Genomic DNA, 15,464 nt, shown 5'->3' with positions numbered 1-15,464 from the left:
GAAGGGGATAAGGGTGTAAGCTACCACCTTGGAGATTCTGCCTGATGACGCAGAATTTTTAGAAATCTTTCAGACTGATTAATGAACCAAACTCACTCATGCTTCCTGGCCAGTCACCTTAGTGAGCAAAAGTTCTCTTCCAAAATTAAAAAATATCATTCCCTATAGCGATCGCTGAAAAGCTTTTAAGGGCTAATATAATAACATAGAATTATGTCAAAAATCTTCTCAGCTGAAGTTGTTAAATTTAAAATCAATCCGAACATTTGCCAAGCAAAATTGGGATACATTTGACAATAAGATATTTAAATTTCTTTATATCAAACCAAAAAATAGTAATAATTCCACAAATGAAAAAAATCTTCAGAGCTGCTATGTCAGAAAGTTGCTTAATATTTCTACCATATGAGGAGTTTATACATGTCAATAAGAAAAACACTAATATATCAATAAGTAAGTAAGTTAAGGATAGGAACGATTTTACAAAAAAGAAAGTTTAGCAATAGTAAGCATAACAATTATTAATCTCAAAAATTATCGAAGAAATTTAAATTTAAAATATTAGCCATTTTCCTTCATCACATACTCATTTTTTAAATAATAACTTAGTAAGAGTTTTCTAAAACAGGTGATGTCACATATTTTTGGCATGAAAATGTCTTATAGCAGCTTTGGAAAGAATTTCAGCAAAAATCATCAAGGATTTAGGAATTTTATTTCTGAGAATTTATCCCAAGGAAAAAAACTTAAAATTGGGAAGGGGGAGTTCTATGCACGCATGTTTACTAAAGTGTTCTTTGAGGAAGAGGCAGATTGCATAATTTAAAATTTTTTTGTGATTTCTAAAAAATTAAGAACAGTTAACACTTTTGAGCACTTACACTGTCCCTGAAACTGTCCTAAAGATTTATGTGATTGAATCATTTACTATCATAAAAACCCTATTGAGGTTTGTACTATTGTTATCCAATTTTACAGATGAGGAAACCAAGGCACGGAGAGGCTCAATAACTTGCCTCAGGTTAAATAGTAAGTGATGGGGCCAGAATTGGCATCAGGAGCTAATTCTCAACTACTCACTTATATTCCCTCTCTCATTGTATAATATTTTCATTGTAGAGAACTTTAAAAAGACATGTAAACATAACAAAATTTAAATTCGTTCATAATAACCAGAGATAACTAGTAGTTAGTTCCTTTTAGTCATTTTGATAAGCATTTGTCAAATCCGATTACACAATTCCATCTCATGCTACATTTATTCAAAAAAATATTTTGAGAATTTTCCGTCCTCTTCTACAATTACTTGTGTTCCACTTGATATAGATGTTATAGAGGTATAAGATGAGTTGATTAGCCTCTACTTTTAATTACTATATTCAATGCATTAAACAGCTTTATACATAAATCTTTGTATCAACTTTTCATTTCTGAAAACAGAACTTTGTTTTTGAGGACAAATGCCTTTCTTAAAAAGTATACAATTTTTAAGGATACTTAACATATTTTTTGACATTACTTTGCTGTTATTCTTTTTTATCTCTTTTTTTGTTTTTTTTTTTTAAATTTATTTATTTCAGTGGGTTTTAGGGGAACAGGCGGTGTTTGGTTACATGAATAAGCTCTTTAGTGGTGATTTCTGAGATTTTGGTGCACCCATTACCCAAGCAGTGTACACAGTACCCAATGTGTAGTCTTTTATCCCTCACCACCCCCACCCTTCCCACTGAGTCCCCAAAGTCTATCTTAGCAGTCTTATGCCTTTGCGTCCTCATAGCTCAGCTCCCACATACTATGTTTGGCTTTCCATTCCTGAGTTCCTTCACTTAGAATAATGGTCTCTAATTCCATCCAGGTTGCTGCAAATGCCATTCTTTTGTTCCTTTTTATGGCTGAGTAGTATTCCAAGGTATACGTATACCACATTTTCTTTATCCACTCATTGACTGATGGGCATTTGGACTGGTTCCATATTTTTGCAGTTGTGAATTGTGCTGCTATAAACATGTGTGCAAGAGCATATTTGACATATTTTCTATTTTTCTTTTCCTTTTTTTTTTTTTTTTTTTTTACAGCCCAGAGGTCTTTTATTTTGTTAACACCTATGATGCCATGAATTCATAGGGAAGAGGCTCCAGCAGCTCAGGCTCCTTCCCCCAGACTCTCATAAAGTGTGCTTCTTTGGGTGGAGCAGGCTGGCGCTTCAGTTGAACCCAGGCACCATTCTCTTTGGCTTCTTTCTTTTTCTGAACATTTTCCTTCCTGCGTTTCAGGAAGCTAGCTCTGCTCTTAGAGAGTTTAATGTGCTCAATACGCACATTAATTCTCTTGGCAAGAATCTTGCCCTTAACTTGTTTGTTTACAACAAAGTCAACAGCATGCTGGGGAACATTGTAGCTCTTCCAGTTTAGCCACGGTAACATTTGGGGGCATTCCTTTTTGAATAGTACCCATTCCCTTGATGCCTACAGTGTCATCTTTCTTATAGATTCGCATATACGTGGCCAAAGGAACAACTCCATGTTTTCTAAAAGGCCTAGAGAACATACATTGGGTGCCCCTCCTCTTTCCCTTTGTGTTCGTCATCTTGGCAAATTAGTGGAAGATGGCGGTTCCTGCCGAAAGGTGATATATTTTCAAAGTGTTGTTCAGAAAATGTTTTATCAATTTATTTTCTTGTTAAGGGTGTCTGACAACCTCTACCCTACCAATATCATTATTGAAAATATTTGCTAATTTAATAGTTTTTAAAAAGCCTCTTGTTGCCATCTTATTTGTCACTTTTTGTTCATTAATAGATATAAACATGTATCATATATCTAGTGGTCACTCAATATTTATTTTTTGTATAATTGCTCATTCATGTCCTTTTCTCAAAATTGGTGTTTCATATATTGATTATGTAAGATCTCTATCTCTGTATATTAAGGCTATTATTCCATTTACACTTTTTATTACCTATATTTTTAAATGTTTTATTTACTGTATTACTTATAAACATAAAAATTTGGAAACATGCTAACTCTAAAAGGGAAACAGTAAGTGTGTTACATTCATTTCATGGGATATTATTTATTGAAGAAAATGTTTCTGAAAAGTTATCAATAATATGGGCGAATGTTTATTTCGTGGTATTACAAGAAAATATAGGAAAAAGTTGGATGTTCAGTATGATAAAAAACAAACAATATGCATATTAAAAGACTGGAAGAAAAACTATTGACAGTGATGATTTTTAGTATTGGGTCTTTCATTGATTTTTTTTTCTTTTCTGTCTTTCTTTTGCTTTTTTTTTTTTTTTTTTTAAGAGTAGTATTTTCCACCAGGAAAGAAGCAATGAACTTGAAGAAGAGAGAGAAAAAGAAGAAAAAGGCATTGTAAAAAAAACAAAAAAAAAGGGGGGGGGGCAAGGAGCTAGTACAAAACTGATCTTCTATACAGCGTTTCACTTTCTGAGCTGTATGAGAGATTCCCTAATAAACTTCTTCTCACACTGGAATATCTTGCTCCAAAAAGTAGGAGAGGCACCAGACCATCTGCCTTCCCTCAGCTTCCCTGCTTCTCACCAGGGGTGACCTGGACCAGGTATTTTCACAAACCAGAGGGGCCCATGGAATCCCAGAACACAAGACAGATGGACTTGAGTTCCAGGACCTGAGGACTCTCCATTAATTCCTCTCTGAAGGCAGTTGGACTTGCTGCTGAAGGGCAGCCCAGGGCGCCACCCCGCAGGCCTAGAGGGGGGGGACAGCAACTGGCACACACAGACCCCATGTCTGCCAGCTGTTATCTACCCGGCTACAAAAAGGAGAGAAAGATCCAGGCAGCCGGTTAGCTGACTGCACAAGGAGAGCCACTTACATCCTTTCACTGGATATAAGTTAGTTTTCCTATTGTCTTTTCCCCAGATGAGGTTTTACCATCTCAGGGTATGAGTGCCCTTGGGATAGAAGAATCACTGGCATGTCCACAAGCATCCTTTTTAAGTTGATTGCTGAACCCAAAGCATTTCTCCAAAAATCATGATGTTCCTCAAAAGGAAGAAAAGGAGTTAAGAACAAGAATTTTAATCTGCACATGACTGGGCATGGCACTGGTTCTTAACCCTGACTGCACAGTGGAATCACATGAGGAACTTTACAAGTGACTAATGTATCAGGGATTTTAAAAAGCACCACAGGTGATTCTAACGTGCGGGCGGTTGGGAATCTCTAGGCAAAAGTGATGAGTTAAAGTGATTGAGGAGAAGATCGTTAAATCCAAATGAAGCGCTTGAGAAACAGACTCAGCCCCTCTGGCGGAACTGGAATATGTGTCATCGTGTAATTCAGTTCAAGGGTTTAGTACTTTTTCCATCACTTCGTCTCTTCATCTTACATCATCTTCATCTTGCATCTCTATGAACAACCCTCTTCCTCATTGTCAAAGGCAGCAAAGAAAGGGTTACAATATCTTGCCCAATGTCCCCTCACTAATACAGGATGAGGCACAGAGAGATTGAATAATATAATGGAAGCCTAAGGCCACAAGCCACAGCCCTAACATCCTTGCTATTAATAGAATATTGTTTACTTTGGAGTGGAAGAGTTTTTTAATGGAATTGGTGTTATGTGCAGAATAGTGTTAAATCAGTGGAAGATTGAGAAAATATTGGGGGGAAATTTGATGCTACTTTCATTATTAATTTGTAATGGATCTTTAATATGGCAACAAATGAGAACATGTCTGACTACCTGTTAACCCAATAGAAATAACAAGAGAAATTCAGTGTACTAAACAGCACTTTAAAGACAATTACTAGACATGGATTTACTAGGGAAAATTCTATCGGAAACAAACCCAAACAAAAACTCTATCATTAACAAAGCATATGGCCTGATGTTAAAAGTGTTATGAGACCAAAAAGAAAGTTCTAATGCTGTAAATATATTAGAAGTTTATCAGCTAATGAATAGAATACAATTGATTCCGTGATTTAAAGTTTAACTAGTAGTTTATTTTATTTACAATTGTATAAAGTGAAAAGGGAAAACAATCAATAAAGAACCTACATGAGAAGAAACAAGACTGGAAAATTTGGTGGTTTAGATGCCTATTTACATGGGAAAATGTTTCAGATCCCCTGGGATGATAAAATGTGTGTTGAAAGAAACATAAAAGGAGGATGATAGGAAATTTAATAAACCCAGATTACAGAATGTGTTTCTTTCCGTACTATAATTTGGTTGTGGTTATGTATGATAAATAAAGAGAGATAAAGAAATATAATAGGAAAAGAAGAACAAGTACAGTCTTCTTGCTGACAAGTATCTTGTAAACAGGCAGTAACATTTATTTTTAAATGGTTGTCCTCTTTCGCATGCATTCGTATTTTTTTCACACAAAAACCAGACATGTAAAGCTAAGAAAATAAGCAGCTATAATTAGAGTGGGAACTGGATTGGGAGTGGGTGACCAGGGAAAGATGATGGAGTGAGTTTGTTCTCTTTTCTGTTTGCAAACCTGTAGTTAAGCGACAGATTAGGAGAAGAAAACTCTTGTTCTGTAGCTGGAGACAAGTTCAGCAGGTTTCTGGACCAAAGAGTGAACTCACGGAAATGCCAATCCATCCACAGTTGACTATTAGTAAAGTAGAGTAGATGACAGATCTGGAAGAACCCACTGAAAGCCTGGTTGAAATATTTAATTGCAAAAGAACGTCAACAGAAAAATACAGCTGGAGTGAAACAAGCCTTGGTCTTCCTCCCAAACAGGCCCAGGAACAGACCTCAGAACTAATCCTGATCTAAATGTGCAGACTGGCCAGTGGAGTCTTCCTCCCTGGCCACGTCTGCCTGAAAATGGAGACTTCCCACAGCTGTTTGGAGCAGCTTGTGGCACACTGTTGTGTCTGTTCATTCAATATAATTAAGAGCTGCTTGCTCTAGGGGAAATGAAGGATTTGATTAAGGGGGAGTGTTTCTTCTTCCTTTCTTCTTTCTTGCTTTTGTTCAGCCTTATCCAAATTTTTTTACTATGTTCTAAGTCATGTCACGTTCTGGGGCAATTTCCACTTTTTGTTATGGACAACTAAGTGCTAAAGGCACATAGTAATGGGGCGTGTGTGTGTGTGTGTGTGTGTGTGTGTGCGCGCGCGCACTTTAAGATGGAACAAGGGAGGCTTGGAAAGAGGAACGCATCCCAAACTGGTTTTTAGACCCCAAAAAGCAAAAAATTCATAAAACCAAAACTGACTGAGCCAGATTATGAAGAACCCTGAGCAAATGCCAAGCGACGTGTTCCCCAGGCTTGGAATGGCATTTCCCTCTGCAGCAATAATTTATCTGTTAACAAGTAAATCCTCCCAGTTCTTTCTGTGGCTTCTGAAGTGTCACTATTATATACCACTATGGAACGACCACAGAGGGTGGGCTGGGGAGGGAGGGGACCTGACACCAGTTATCAATCTTTCACAAACCACAACTTCTAAAAGAGCACAGGATTTATGAGCAAACAAGTCCAGAGAGCCCCAGCCAGGGACTGAAAAAATCATGAGATTGGGATGACTGTCAACATGTCAGAACCAAAGAAGGAGGAGAGAAAGATGGCACAAGAAAATGGGCCCTCCTTGCAGATGGATCATTCTAATTGCCATCAAACCTGATTTCAAGAGCATTTTACAGCTCTTCTTTCCCCCTTTGAAAAAGTTAAATAAGTAGAACATGTCAATAAATGTGATCAATATCCAGAAAACCTTTTTGTTAACTAATATCCCAATAAGGACATTTGTATTGATTCAGTTCTTGATGAGGTCCAGTTGTGTATCTGAGGGATCTGCTCTATGAAATGTGTAAGGCCTTGAACGCAGTAGGTGTTCAGTAAATGTGAGTGCATCGGATTAGTGGCATTCTAGATAACTGAGTTTACACAAAAACTGTTCCTTTTTTTCTCCTCTATTGTCTCATCAACTATCAAATGCCCTTGGTACATCCCCCAAAAATGTTTTAAAGATCAATTTCTCTTTCCCATTCCCAGAACTGTACCTTTTCCTAAAAATTATCATCCAATGCCTCAAATATCACAATACCTACCAAGTCAGTCTCCTGGCTTCTGGTTTATCAGATTACTTTTCTGAAGCATTCACCAGCTCAAAAGCTTTGAATCACTTTCTAATGCCTTTGGGATAAAGCTCAAATCCCTCTGCTGACTTTCAGGGCTCATCACAATTCAGTTTCATCATGCCTCTCCGAATTTTCAACAAATCTCAAAAGAAAAATGATGCTTACATCAAGTCAATGTCCTCTCTGGTCTTGGTTAGCAAACCGTGCATTTCTGCCACCATAAATTTGCTTTTCCTGTTCACCCAGCTCACCACACCTAGAATGGTTTTCACACTCCCTCCTTTTTCTCTTTCCTGTCTCCACCTTTTCCATGGAACCTCACCCCTCTCTTTTTCCTGAGGGAGACTCTCAGAATTCCAATGTCTGGGTATTCTCTGTTTCACTATCACCAGTCATTGCAGGCCATTAGTAGGATTTTCTCTCTCTCAAGCATTGCCTTGACTTCTCGATCCACTCTTCATTCATTCATTCATTCATTCATCCATGCCTTCATTCAACAATCATTTATTGACTGCCTATTTTGGGCCGGGCACCATGCAAGGACCCATGTATATAGAAAGATAAATGAGAAAGAGTCTATTGTCAAGACAATCCTAATCAAAGGGAAGGAAATTACAATGCCTTGTGCTCAGTTCAGTAAAATATATTTACATTATGCATATGATCTCTCTGGTTATCAGAATCTTAAATTCCTTGAGGCTAGAAACTATACCATGGACTTCTTTTGTGGTCCCTAGTAAGCTTATTGAGCATGTAACTTGGTTTTTGAAATATACTTACGCAACGTTATTGAATGTTGCAATAACAGATTAGAACTCAAAAATCGTCTTGGTATTTCTTCACTTTGCCAGGAAAAATATTCAGGTTTAAAATGTAAGTTATAGAGAATATTTCTGAAGGGATAAAGTCATTAGTGACCCCAAGAAAGAATGCCCAACAGATGGGGCAAGAAAAATACTTTTCTATGTACATATTTTTATACTTTTGAATCTGATATATGAATGAATAACTAATTGAAAAATAATACATTTGCTGATACAGTTTTAAGGAATCAATAGAGATAAAACTATAGATGCCAAATTTTTATTTTTCTCTTGTCCTCATGAGCAGCGATCCCCAACCTTTTTGGCACCAGGGACTGGTTTCATGGAAGATGATTTTTCCACAGACAGCGTTGTGGGGAATACGGTTTTGGGATGGTTCAAGTGCATTACATTTATTGTGCACTTTATCTATTTATTGTGCATTTTATTTATACATTTATTGTACACTTTATTTGCAGTATAATATATAATGAAATAATTGTATAATTATACAACTCACCACAGTGTAGAATCAGTGGGAGCCCTGAGCTTGTTTTCCTGCAACTAGACGGTTCCATCTCGGGGTGATGGGAAACAGTGACAGATCATCAAGGGTTAGATTCTTATAAGGAGCCAGCAACCTAGATCCCTCACATGCACAGTTCACAATAGGGTTCATGCTCCCATGAGAATGTAATGCTGCTGCTGATCTGACAGGAGGTAGCACTCAGGCGGTAATGCGAGCAATGGGAAGTGGCTGTAAACACAGATGAAGCTCCACTCGTTTGCCTGCCTCCTGTTGTGTGGCCCGGTTCCTAACAGGCCATGGAATGGTACCAGTCTCTGGCCCAGGGGTTGGGGAACCCTACTCTTTAGGATGCTTGATAAAATGACAACTTAGAAAATCTTTACTGTAAACACAGATGAGAAGAATGATAGGAAGAACACAGGTGAATGGATAATGCACAGTGCTATTCCAAAACAATTCTTGACTCCCTCCCCTTTCTAATGGATTTGCTTCCACTAGAATTTGCTTCTAACCTAGAATTAAGTTTGAGTTCAAAAACAAACAAACAAACAAAAAATCAAGGTTGGCATTCAGTAGACTCTGGTTCTACTGGCCCTGGTGTTTTCTTGCCCACTAAGAAAATGACCAATAGCAGAGTCTGTGGGGTGTCCTAAAAGGTCACGTGCCTTGGCCATGCCTGGAATAGAGCTAAGCATAGTCAGCCTGCAGTCAGCAGAGCCCCTCTCAATGCTATTTCCCTCCTATATACCCCTCTGGATCTGTTCACCTTTTGACCTGAAGAAGGGGCTGTTTTCGGGTTCTGGCAGTGGTAGTCAGAGGGTCAGCTGACATGCACATGGGTAAATGACATGAGAGGGATATTGCCCTTTTCTACCTATCTACCCCACAGCTGGTAATCTTGCTTTGTCAAGAAACAAAAGAATTTTAAAATAGGTGTTCTCTGTGTCACAAATATAGAATGGAAAGTTTTTACAAGATACCCCTTTTAACAAAAAGCACCATGCATTTGAATTGTATAGAGCTCAGCATCACACTCCCAGAGTTGTTCATGAAAATTAAGAACTATCCAAACTATTGAACCTCTATTAGCTGTCTGTTTCCCCCACAACCTCCACTCCTTGTGCAAATCATATTCAACCCATTTGTGATAATGTTCTCACTGGCAAGCCTGGAAACTATTAAAAACAGATGTCCAGACCACACTGCAGACATCTGGGATGGAGCAACTCTGGTGGGGTCATAAACATGTCTCTGTATGGAGGATAAGCCCCCTTCAGGTGTCTTTTTTGGTCTTCTTATAATACCAAATATATAACTTCTAAATGAGAAACTAGAGGCCGCTTGCATTTGCATTTACTTTGGCATCTTTTTCTTATTTTTAAGTTTGCTTTCACGGATTCTGAAATGTAAACGCTTATCTTGAGCTGCTGAGGCCTTCACAAAGATTACAGTGAGACCACACATTTATACATTGAAACTGGAGATTCAACTTGTGTATGTTACCCACCCTGGAAACACCAGATCCTACTTTGTTTCATCTAATAAATGCTCTATTATTAGAGAAAGAAAGAGGGGAAGAAGCGGATAACTATATTTAAACCAAGTTTTATTTGCTTTCACTGTTACTATCAATTGTTCCTCCAGTATTTGTACAGTTTCTGAAAGTATTTAAACCAAAGCAATGCTTGTCCCAGAGTTTTTTTTTTTTTTTTTTTTTTTTTTTTTTTTTTTTTGTAATGAGGAAAATATGTCTGGTCTTATTCATACTATCAGAATACAAGAGTAGGCTTTGGGCGTGAACAAAGGGTAGTGATTGGAGAATCCCAAAGAACTGATTTCTCTAAAGAAAAATTTAAAATTGACTTCAGTGTTGTACAGAAGGAGAGCAGGTTGGCATTCCCCTTGACAAGGATGGAAGAGGCCCTCGGGCCTGACAACAAGCATTTAGTTAAGGCATTGCCACCTACTTCGTGGCATCTAACCATTATTTAAATAAAAAATAAAATAAAGTTAAATATGGCACCTTTTACTGCTAAATCACTGACTTTTGAGAATTGTTTCTATGTTGATGGTTCGTTTCTCATACAGTAGTATTGGGGAAAGATTCAAATCCATCCCATCGAAGGAGAAATGGGTTTGACTTAACAAGAAATGGGGTTGACGTAAAAATCTCCGGAGCAAGGACATACATGAAAGATGGAATGAACAGCTTTCTATTCTGTATCCCCCGCCTCCACCCTGCCCTTTACTCTCAAAAACCCATATGGTATGATGCTTTCTGTCTATTCTTCTCGGGCAGCAAATCTGGAAAGTGGGATGCTAAAGAGAATCCAGAGTGAAGAGGGTTTTTGAGCTTCCAGAGGATTATTGAGAGCTGATTAGCCATGACTTTCCCCAGAACTCATATGTTCTTAGGCAAGTCTGGCGTTCTGAGCCAACAGACAGCTTAATAGAACCACAAGGAGTTAAGCGTGACTCTTTCTTTCACAGTGACTCTCTTGGCTGTCATCAGAGATCCAGAGCACAATACAACAAGGGCACTTAGTCTTCTTTTCCTTCAGCCTAGGAAGTTACATATTTAGTGGTTTCATGACCAGTAAGCAGAAAATCAAGTCATCTGCTCCAAAAGAAATAGCAATAGAAGTATTTCTTACCTCTGTATCACATTTTTTCTGCTTTGGGGGGACTCAAAGTTTTTTTTTTAATCTTAGTCAATTGTTTTAATACACAGTTGATTACCTATTATGGTTTTTATCTCCTTAGGATACTTCTACATTTTTCTTGACAAAGATTGAGATAATCTTCATACCCCCTTTCATATTAAAAAAAAATCCCAGATGAAAAGGAAAAACCTTTCTGTGGTTATTTCACAAACTGGAAAAAGTAAACAACAAATAATAATCATAAATCAATATTATTTTCAGATCATGCAAAGAGAGACAGCAGCTGAAGAAACAAATTGCCCCATAGAGGGTAGAGTGAACATGCAAAATGTTTTTGTGAGAACTTTTTCAATACAGATGTTTGGAGTCTTATGGATAATTATTTTTAAGTCACTGTGATTTGGGGAGGACTTCTTTCCCATACTTCCTTTTCACCAATTGCCTTTGAGCTTCTCTACTTAGACTCCTGAACATTCATCAAATCAGAACACCCACTACCTCCTGGATTGTTGGGATTATCAAAATATAAAGAGAAAGAACCCAATCATACTCAGGTTTGAGTTTCCAAATTGACCTGGGAGACTCCTACACAAATGACAGGCATGCACACCAAAGATGTGATTTTAAGAACTGGGCTTTTGGGTTTCAATAGACTGAGCCTATTGATACACATAAAGTTTATGACATAAACAATAGATTGGAAAGAGTATCGCTGAAAACTAAATTGCAACTCCATTGGCTAGGGTAGACAATTAGGAAAGGAAAACAGTCAAGTCAGATGATGATGCAGGCCTGCAAGAGAGTTCACCAGACCCTGCCCTATGTCCACAGCCAAGACGGGCTCTGGAGGGAGGGGAACTGGTAGAAATTCCAGATAGGGATCTGAGGTCAGGGGAGACTGGAATTCTTCAAGGAAGCCTGGGACATTGAGAAACTTCAAGGAGAAGTCACCTTAGCCAGCATGAGGTGGCGACTAAAGAAGTGAAATGGCAGGAGGTCTGAGGCAGGTCCCTGAGTCTCTCCCCCAGAAAGCAGTGGGAAAGCAGCACACAGTCTTACATCCTCCCACTTCCCATGAGGGAGCAAAAAGGCTGAGAAAACCAAGGAACCAGGAGGGGCCTCAAGATCAAAATGAGTTGTACTTGGAGTATGTGGACCACAACCAGAGACAATGGTGTGACCATAAATGGCTCAAGGAACACTGGATGAATAGACAGTGAAGACAGAAGACCAGATGCCCCTCCCCTCCAATTCACTGACAGCATGAAGCTCTCCCCTATGTCTCAGATACAGTCCCAGGGAGAAGTTATCCCTCATTGACTAAGTTTTAGTGCCTGTCACCAGTGGAATAAGGGCTTAAGTTAGAAATGAAATGGAGTAACTTTTCTAGTTTTTAAAGTCATGAATTTGTGAACTCAAGTTTGTGGAGAGTTAAAATGATATTTATGCTACGCTGTGCTAACAGGAAAACATAAAAATAATCCATAATTGTCACATGACAAGGAATGTTTTAAAAAATCTGAATATCCTGACGAGCCAGGGTAGATCATTGCTGGTAGTCACTCTCAGGGTTTCTTAAGAAAGAGGCTCTATAAAATTGAAGTAAGCATGTAGACATCTCACAGTAATTACATTTTTCTTATAATGATCAGATCTTTGTTAACACGAAATGATTTTGATCTGAGCACCACAAATGAAAACAAAGCAAACATAGAACATTTGAGCCAGGCATGGGGGCTCATACCTGTAATCTCAACACTTTAGGAAGCTGAGGCACGAGGATCATTTGAGTTTAGGAAGTCAAGGCTGCAGTGAGCTATGATCATGCCACTATACTCCAGCCTGGGTGATTAGAGCAAGACTCTGTCTCATAAAAAAGAAAAGAAAAGAAAAAAGAAAGAAACAGAAAGTTTGTATGCAAAACAAAGAAGAAATGAAAAATGACTAAGATCATGATATAGTCAGGAGGAACAAAGGATACCTTTCTAGGGCTTAAAGCATCATGATGAATGGACACCTCCACAGTGATCTTGAGGACTTGATCAATAGGGAGCACCTGATAACTTTTTTTAAAACAAATAACTTCATTTTTAGGGACTTTTCAAAATCACCCATGATTTTCTTCTTTTTCATTCTTCCCCTCTTCCATGAAAAGAAAGCAATATTTGAGTCCTTTAACGATCACTTTCTGTTCCTTGTTCTCAATTTTTCCATTTTTGTCAGCAGGCTAATTATTCCACTTATTCATTCATCCACTCAATAGCTATGTATTGAATGCTTGGTATGTGCCAAGCACTGTTTTAGGTTCTGAGAATCCATCAGTGAACAAGAGAAGAACAAGCCCTACCTGAGGAAGCTAATAAGAGCACCAAATACTGAACAAAATGAAATATGTTAGAAGATAAGTGCTATGTAGAGCGACAAAGTAAGGAGGGGAATAGGGAATGTGGAGGGAGAGGTAATAATCTTAAATGCAGTGGTCTGATCAGAGCTCATGAAGATGGTGACATTTGAGCAAACATCTGAAGGTGATGAGGAAATGAGATCTGCAGAGATCTGGGGAAAGTGCTTCTGGTGGAGTGGACATTAAATGCAAAGGCCTTGAAGGGGATGCATGCGTTGTGTGTTCAAGGAAGGGCAAGGAGACCAGTGGAGCACAAAGAATACAGGGGAGACAGCGAAAGGAAGTGTGAAGTCAGAAAGTGATGGGAACCAGACTGTAGGATCTTAAGACCATTACAAAGACTTTGGCTTTTACTCTGGAGGGCTGTAGGCAGAAGGATGACATTATCTGAATGACATCCTAATAGCACCACCACAGCCTCTGCAGTGGAAATAGACTAAAGGGGTCAACAGCAGAGAGAGGTGGAGCATTTAGGACAGTTGCAGTAAATCAGGCGAGACTTGATATTAGCGTGGATAAGACTGGTTGCCATGGAGGGGAAAAGAAATGGTCAGATTCTGGACTTAGTATGAAGTTAAAACTAGTGAGATTTATTTATGGATTAAATGTGGGGTGGGGGAAAAAAGGAGTCCTAGATGACTCTGAATTAGAAGAACTAGAAGAATGCAGTTGCTGTTAGCTAAAAGGAGGAAAATTGAAGAAGAAATCAATTTGAGGCAGGAGGCAAAGACCAGACACTGTGTGAGCTGTTCGACATCCAAGTGGAAAAGTCAGGTAAGGAGCTCAGCATAGGCCTGGGTTGAAGATGTAGATGGAGAATAATCAGCGCATTAATGGGTTTGGACTTAAGTGTTTAGACAAGGTCATCAAGGGAAAGAGCATAGATAAAAAAAGAATTCTAAGAATTCTAAGCTATGATCATGCCACTATACTCCAGCCTGGGTGATAAAGCAAGACCCTGTCAAAAAATGAAAGGAAGGAGAGAAAGAGAGAAAGACCCTGTCAAAAAATGAAAGGAAAGAGAGAAAGACAGAAAGGGAGAAAGAAAGAAAAAGAAGAGAAAGAAAGAAAGAAAGAAAGAAAGAAAGAAAGAAAGAAAGAAAGAAAGAAAGAAAGAAAGAAAGAAAGAAAGAAAGAAAGAAAGAAAGAAAGAAAGAAAGAAAGAAAGAAAGAAAGAAAGAAAGAAAGAAAGAAAGAAAGAAAGAAAGAAAGAAAGAAAGAAAGAAAGAAAGAAAGAAAGAAAGAAAGAAAGAAAGAAAGAAAGAAAGAAAGAAAGAAAGAAAGAAAGAAAGAAAGAAAGGAAGGAAGGAAGGAAGGAAGGAAGGAAGGAAGGAAGGAAGGGAGGGGAAAAGAGTGAGAGGAAGAAAGGAAGAAAGGAAAGAAGGAAGGAAGGAAGGAAGGAAGGAAGGAAGGAAGGAAGGAAGGAAGGAAGGAAGGGAGGGAAAGAGGGAGGGAGGGAAAGTTTGTATGTAAAATATGTAAGAAATGAAAAATAACTAAGATCGTGATACAGTCAGGAGCAACAAAGGATACCTTTCCAGGGCTTAAAACATCATGCTGAATGAATACCTCCACAATGATCTTGAGGACTTGATCAATAGTGAGAGAATTCCAAAGATAAAAGATCTAGAAGATGAGAAGGAATTAAGAGGCTTTGTTTGAGATAGGGTAAAACCAGAAGTGGGGATATCCCTGAAAACATCAGAAGGAAATTAGTAGCCACCTAGAACATGCATTGATACTGCTGCCCTTAGAGCATCTTGTGCTCTTTAATGACCATGAGCTTTCATTTGGACAGTCACAAGAAGTGTGATAAAAAACAGATAAAACACAGGACCTTACTAAGGAGGTTACTGATAGGAGACCATTTCATTAAAAAGGGTGGTTCAAAGAATCCTCAAACCAAGAATTTCTCTTGAAAGAGTCAGCCGGGCGTGGTGGCTCACATCTGTAATCCCAGCACTT

General features: G+C 38.3%; 1 non-coding gene across 1 annotated transcript; it reads left to right on the top strand.

The window, feature by feature from the left end:
* Positions 1-10,299: 10,299 nt before the first annotated feature.
* On the top strand, positions 10,300-10,425 carry LOC123573246 (U6atac minor spliceosomal RNA). Its single transcript, XR_006697973.1, has one exon. It is a non-coding gene; the product is annotated as a U6atac minor spliceosomal RNA (small nuclear RNA).
* The last annotated feature ends 5,039 nt before the right edge of the window (positions 10,426-15,464 follow it).

The sequence above is a fragment of the Macaca fascicularis genome, chromosome 4 (assembly GCF_037993035.2).
Source record: "Macaca fascicularis isolate 582-1 chromosome 4, T2T-MFA8v1.1".
NCBI lineage: Eukaryota > Metazoa > Chordata > Mammalia > Primates > Cercopithecidae > Macaca > Macaca fascicularis.
The sequence above is the reverse complement of the archived record's forward strand: the minus strand, read 5'-3'. Positions and strand labels throughout refer to the sequence as shown.